Below are 6563 nucleotides of genomic sequence, written 5' to 3' on the forward strand. Positions count from 1 at the left end.
ACAATATACAACACAAGACCTTGTTTTTCAGAGGAGATCTGCATTTAAGGCAAATATTAACATAAAGCCGGACTCCAGTGTGCTCCCTCCCACAGAACAGTACTTAAATCAAGCAGTAGTTCCATTAAAGCCTATGGGATTACTCCTGCAGTAAGGTGCTTCTCAAAGGGGATAGGATAGCATCATCAGGCTGCAGCTCTGAGAAGTAACACTGTGGTTGCATGGAGGGTGCAAACAAGTGTTACTACCTAGGACCTCCTAATTAGTCCTAATGATGGTTTGAATGTGACTGATTGCTTCTTGCTTCTTGCAGAGTAAAAAAGAACTATTTCAATTAGTTTTGAAAATGAGTGAATTTAATTAGAATACTGTAAATATTAGAATATTTACAGAATATTGAATTTTTGTGCTAAACACCAAATTTTTAGCCAGGATTTATGTACTCTTGCTATAGAACCCTCTTGCTTTGAGGGAGCTTGTTCCCATAGGAACACAGTCACACTGGCCACATGGAGACAGCTAAAACATTTCCAAAATCAGCCAGAAGAATAATTCTGCTATGTATTCCTTCTACTGCTCTAGTTTGAGTGTATATATTATGTCCTATTGTATCTAGTTGGAATTACATGCCCCCAGGGAAAAGTGAAATATATATATATATAGATAGATAGATGCACAAACACACACAGAGAACTAAAATCTTGTTAATTCTTTTTGGTGTGTATCTCAACTATTTCCTTTTTATTTTCTTTTTCCTGAGGGACTGGCCCAAAAAACAGCCATCTCCAAAGACGTTGCAGTAAGTTAGAACTGATTTTTTTTTTTAACTTTGGAAGAAAGAACTACCAGTGTGTCCAACATCCCAACAGAGACACCTGCAGATGCAACAAGCATGTACCAAATGCCATGCTAGGAGAGTGGTACCCTCCTGCTACATTGCCATTTTTTTCAATTTCCTTTCTGGCCCCTAAGTAAGTTTTATTTTATCATAAATTTTAGGATGGACCTGACAGACTCTTTACAGCTCTTATTTCTTACAACTTATTGGATTTATCCTTTCCTTGGGGCTCAAGGAAGCTTGAATTTTAGTCTTTCAAGCTGAATGCCATCTCTCTCTTCCCTTACTTTCTTCTACACTTGAATGCTTCATTTATTTAATGGCCTCATTGATCTCAACATGAAAATTATTACACTGAGGTGCAATTCAATTTGAGTAGAGAAAGCAGAAGACTTTGTATCTGTCTTGTCAGGGGATTGCCTTTCCATTGATGTAATTTCCTGCCAAAACATTCAGAGCACAAATGTATCCTGTTTAAACCATTTTTAGCAGCTTTAATTGCTGTCAGACTATGTAAAACATGTATGTGGCAAAGTTGTGGTTACTGGGGTTAGGATTGAGCTGCTGTTTTCACCTGCCATAGCAGCAAGACATCCCCATCCCACAGGCAGCCCCGCTATCCTGGCAGACCTCTCTGTGCAGCTGGGGCACCCATGGCCATTCCTCTGGAGGTGAATTTGCTGTTCCTCTGGCGGGTGGCTGGACTCCCTCCCCTTGCACCATGAAGGCAAGTGGGAGGATTTGGAAAGTGGAAGCAGCAGCCCCACATGAGCACCACAGTCATGGCCCAGGGCTGCAGGGAGCAGTGGAAGACCTCTGGAGGGCTGTGATGGGAAGCCTATGGCTTGACCAGGCTGTGATGAGAACAGCAGCTGGGCACATGCCAGATTAGAGGTGCACAGCCTTTGGCAACTCACAGCCTGGGGAGAGAGAAGCTGCCCATCGTCCTCCTCCCACCCAGCCTACAGCTGAGGCTCACCTATATTCCCCTGCCACCCAAGCCACTGCCATTTCACCTTCCCTCTCAGGAGCCCGGTCACTTGTGCCAGCTTTTCTGACCACGCTGGAACAGAGACAGAGCTGGTCTGGCTGGGTTTTATCCTGTTGGAAATTTGCCAGTGGCAAATATTTAGCTGGAATATTGCTCAAGGGATCCAGGCAGGCTCTGTGCCCTATCCTGGGGGCAAGGTAAAGTGGGTGCAGACCCTCGGGACTCCCATGCCAGTGGCCCAAGGTGACAGACCACAAGGATGCAGGCGCAGGTTTTATTTCTCCCCTCTGGCTGCAAGCTTTCCACACCAGCCTGCAATGAGCACTACCCACGGAGGATCTTCCTAAGTTAAAATGGCTCTGAAACCTTCCCTGAAATGTCAGAATGAACCAAGTGTGGCGCTCATGGGATATCACGTTGCCTGCAGACCAGAAAAAGCCACGAAGCCGAATACAAAAGCCCAGCTTCTGCCACCAGAAGAATCCATTTGATTCCTTCATTCCCCTTGGAGTCACACTTGAATATTTTCAAGAGGAGAAAAAAAAAAAAAAATCCTTTGAACGTTTTTTTTTCTTTTTCTTGGATATTAAACATTTCCAGTCAAGTTGAATTTGTAGGAGAGTCTCTGAAACACTCCACCAGCATGTCCCTCAGGGAACTTCAGATTCTACTTATTTAGTGTTTCTACTCACTGAAGACTGTCTGAGAAGGTGTCAACAGCATTTTCCTTCTCATCCAGCTCCTTGGTGTGACTGTCCTGTGAACTGGAGGGTTTTCTTACCCTCAGCAGCCAGCAAACTGAAGGACTTGCCAACATGAATGTTTCAGAAACCTGCAGCCTGTTTTAAAACTATCCCGAGGCAATTAAAAATTAACAGACACTGTGACAAAGACGGATGTTCTTCCAGGCTTCCTTCCCTCTGAAATCTTAATGTCCAGTGATTCTGTACTTGATTCCAAATTGCCTCAGAATGGTAAAGAACAGGATAAATCATTGCTGTCACTTAATGAAAACCTTAAAACAGCTCTTCTTAGCAACCAGTCATGTTTTTCTACTGCAGTTACAAGTTGATTTTTATTTACACCACTGCCTAAGCAGACAGGACATTTGCCCCTTCCTCGTTTCAATAAAGATGACAGCATTTTGAAGCTCACACCTGTGTTAACTGACTATGACACTGAAAAAAACCCAAAAACCAAAATCTGATTTCAAAGAAGAAAACTGCAGGAAGACAAGGACAAATAGAAACAGGGGTTGTTTTCTGTACAAATGCCCACAGTTTTTGTTTTTCAAGGGAGGGAGGAGCTATGTGGCCCTGTTCCCATTTAATCACTCCAGTAGGAGCCAGTAGGAGCAACAGCCATGTTCCAGTTACAGTTCTGACATGGCCACCTTCCTTGTTTTGTCTAGTTATCCTGCAAGCTCACTGAGGCATGGGAGAGCATTTTAACAGCAGCCAGTAAAATGGAGCTCCCAGTTTAGTGTGGGTCTTTAAGGGATCCAATATTATATACAGTGAAAAAACAACAGCGGCAACAACAAACAAACTCAAAGCCATCTTAAGTTGAATGAGGAACTTTAAAAATTCAAGGATGCAAGAAAAAAGTGAGGAGGAATTCATGCTGGATGTGCAAGCCCTCAGCCCCCCTGCCGTGTGCATGCATCCCACCCGAGGATGGTATTTTTTGCTCCTGCAGCTTCTTCCCTCTCCACATATGAACAGCCTCCACTCTGTTTGTCCACTCTGCACCCGTGGTCCAGCAGCCACCTCCAGCATACCCCAGAGCAGCTGGGAACACCCCTCCCAGCTCTGGGGACTGCATGTGCCAGCCCCTTCAGCAAAGGCAGAAGCCTGGAGTTCACTCCATGAAGATATATCCTCACAGGCACTGGCAGTTTTAGCTGCCAGGCAGCAGTAAGTCCCTATTTAGCATATGTGAGCTGTGATTCAAAAGGCTTAAAATTGGACAAAGGTGGGTGGATTTCAACAGGAAGGGCACCCCCTCCTCCTTCCCCAGCCCCACCTCAGAGACAGAAGCCCACCTCCTGAATTCTTATCTTGCTGTGGGGATGCTTGGGTATTTCAAAGGAGAGGTCATAAGAATTTCTAATGTGGGCGAAGCGATGTGTTTTTCTTGGTCTTGCCCTTGGAGCTCACATAACCATTTTGACCAGTGTTCCAAGAAATGCTTGGCCTGAATTGAATCTAGCACGGATCTAGCAATGGAAAATATTAAGTACTCTTAATGAAGGTGCAATAAGTTGGAGTAATGGTACAGAGGCCAGTTTTGACTTAACTAGATTGCCCTAAATTCTTTAAGAGACAAACAACTATCAAATTGGCTCTACCACCTGTGTGTGCACTACCAGCTTACTGATGATCTCAGGAACTCTTCAACACAAACATGAACACCACGTATGCCGCACCTCTGACATCCAAAATAATTGGCAGGTTGGGTGCCCTGACCATCCACACCTCAGCTGATCTGAGGACACACCGTTTCACCTTTGCTGAGGGCACCTGCCTCTGTGTGTCCTGCCCCACAGTCACACACACCACTCCAGCCATGATGTTCAGTGCTCACAGATTTCTCTCACTTTCCCACTACTGTATTTGAATTTGGTTTCACGTTAACTTGGCAATGTTGGCACCTACTCCAGAATGATGCAAACAAAATTAGGTTCTTCACAGAGAGGCAAGTGAGGACCAATCCTATCCAAGGAATGCTGCTTTTCCAAGAAGGTGACACTCTTCTTAGTGTCACACTTCTACATTTCAATTAGCAAAGGTGACCCTTAACAAGCAAAACACTCAGGCTCTTGAAAAATCGCAAGCACTTAGCATTTCCGGGAATCAGGCTAAATTTACAACAGACTGAAGGTTTGGGCCTGGCACTAAAACAGATCTTGCTATCCAGATGCAGTATTAGTCTTCTGTAAAGAATTTGTACTGTCTATCCAATTTCCATTCTTAACTATGGCTCTCAGTGAAATTTGTTCAAACTCCCCCAACTTTTTTCCTGCCAGACACTCCTTCTAAACAGAAGGATTATTAAATTCACATTCCAAATCTTATTCCAATCTTACAACTGCTTTCCCCTTTTGAAGTACAATTCTCTTCTGCAAAGTAAAGAAAAAAAAAAAAGTGTTTATAAAGATTGGATTTTGATTGTTTCTCCAAAGTCTTGCATGGCAAGATTAGAGTACTCACAGGCTATAGGGACTCTGCCTGGCTATGGGGATCTGATAGTGATATCCAAGACCACTGGTAATAATGATCTCTCTTCTCACCTACAGGAGCATTATCACCAGACATCTTTGCTGAGCTTTGCATAACAGATTTACCTGACTGAGCCTGACAGTCAGAAAATGAGACCGTCAAAATCACAAGAAACAATTGCATTTACTCTTTCTTCCCCCAGCTGTCTCGGTCCTGCAGCTCTAACAAGTACCAGTGACAATAAGAAACTTGTTTTTTGTCACCAAAGCAGGCAAGCACTGTGCAGACGCCACTCAAGAATGAGCGTGGTGACTCACACTGGTGACTCAGGACCGGTTATTCCCGCGGAGTTAACTCTCAGTATAACACAAATCTTGCCTCTAACTCAAATTTTGGGTGAAGTTTTCAACTCACCTGCAAAGGTATTTTTAAGCTTGACAAACTACTCAGGACCCCAACTTTAGCTCAGAGTCTGTGGCCTTTCCGGCTGACTTTTCACATCCTGCTGGCCACACCCTTGCCTTTCAGCAGGACTGCACTTACACTAGTTAAACTAAACTGAAGACAGCATGAGGATTCTACACAGGAAAGTGTTAACTTTCCTCTGAGGGCAGGTATGTAGAGGCACTGTTTCTCCAGTCCCATTCCTCAGACTGGTAAACTGCTGAGCTTTTGTCTTTGTCCAAACTCCCTCCACCCTCTTCAATCTCTACAAAGAAAGCCTCTCAGTCACCTGTGTTAACAGGTCCCCCAAATTCCATGCTGCCTCTGAATACCCACAAACGATGATTCTCTCTTGCAGGTCTTCGTGCACTGGATGAAAAAGCCATCATGCTCCATCACTCCCATTACCACTTGTCATCCAACCACTTACATAAGCTTGTGACCTCTGAAGTAAAAACATTTTCTTGCACTTGGGTAGAACTGGTTGGTTGGAAGAGAACTTGGAGCAGGAAATGATTGAAAAAACAGTCACAGTAGCAAGCTTCCAGAATGTGCCTTTTCGGTTTTCCTTTCAACGTTGCTATTTCCTCTAGTCAACCACTGCTTCTCCATCAAACAAAAAGTTTCACCCAGCAAAATCAATTTGTTTAACATTTTCACATATCCTCCAGCACACAGGGCTTCTATAGCACATGCAATCGCCTAAAGTTTTGCTAAGTACAGATCAAGAGGACATAAGTAAGGAAAAAAATTTCACATTATGTTGGGCACATTAATTTAAATTTGCTACTAAATGTATAAATAGGTCTAGAGATCCTGGTATTTCTAACGTGCCAATTATCTTTGTAGTGTGGTACCCCACTGGTTATCAAAAACAGCGTCACTTCAGACTGAAAAAGTAATTTTCTTCTTGTATGTGGCTTTCTCAAATGGGTTCATTTTCACTTGCAGAAGGGATGTTTTAACCAGCCTTCAGTGTGATTTCTGGAAAAGGCAGTCTGTACACACGCAGTACCCCCAAAGGCGGCTTGTGCATATTAGAGCATGAGCATCAGTTTGGGTCCCTGGG

Source organism: Aphelocoma coerulescens, chromosome 2 (genome assembly GCF_041296385.1).
Source record: "Aphelocoma coerulescens isolate FSJ_1873_10779 chromosome 2, UR_Acoe_1.0, whole genome shotgun sequence".
Taxonomy (NCBI): domain Eukaryota; kingdom Metazoa; phylum Chordata; class Aves; order Passeriformes; family Corvidae; genus Aphelocoma; species Aphelocoma coerulescens.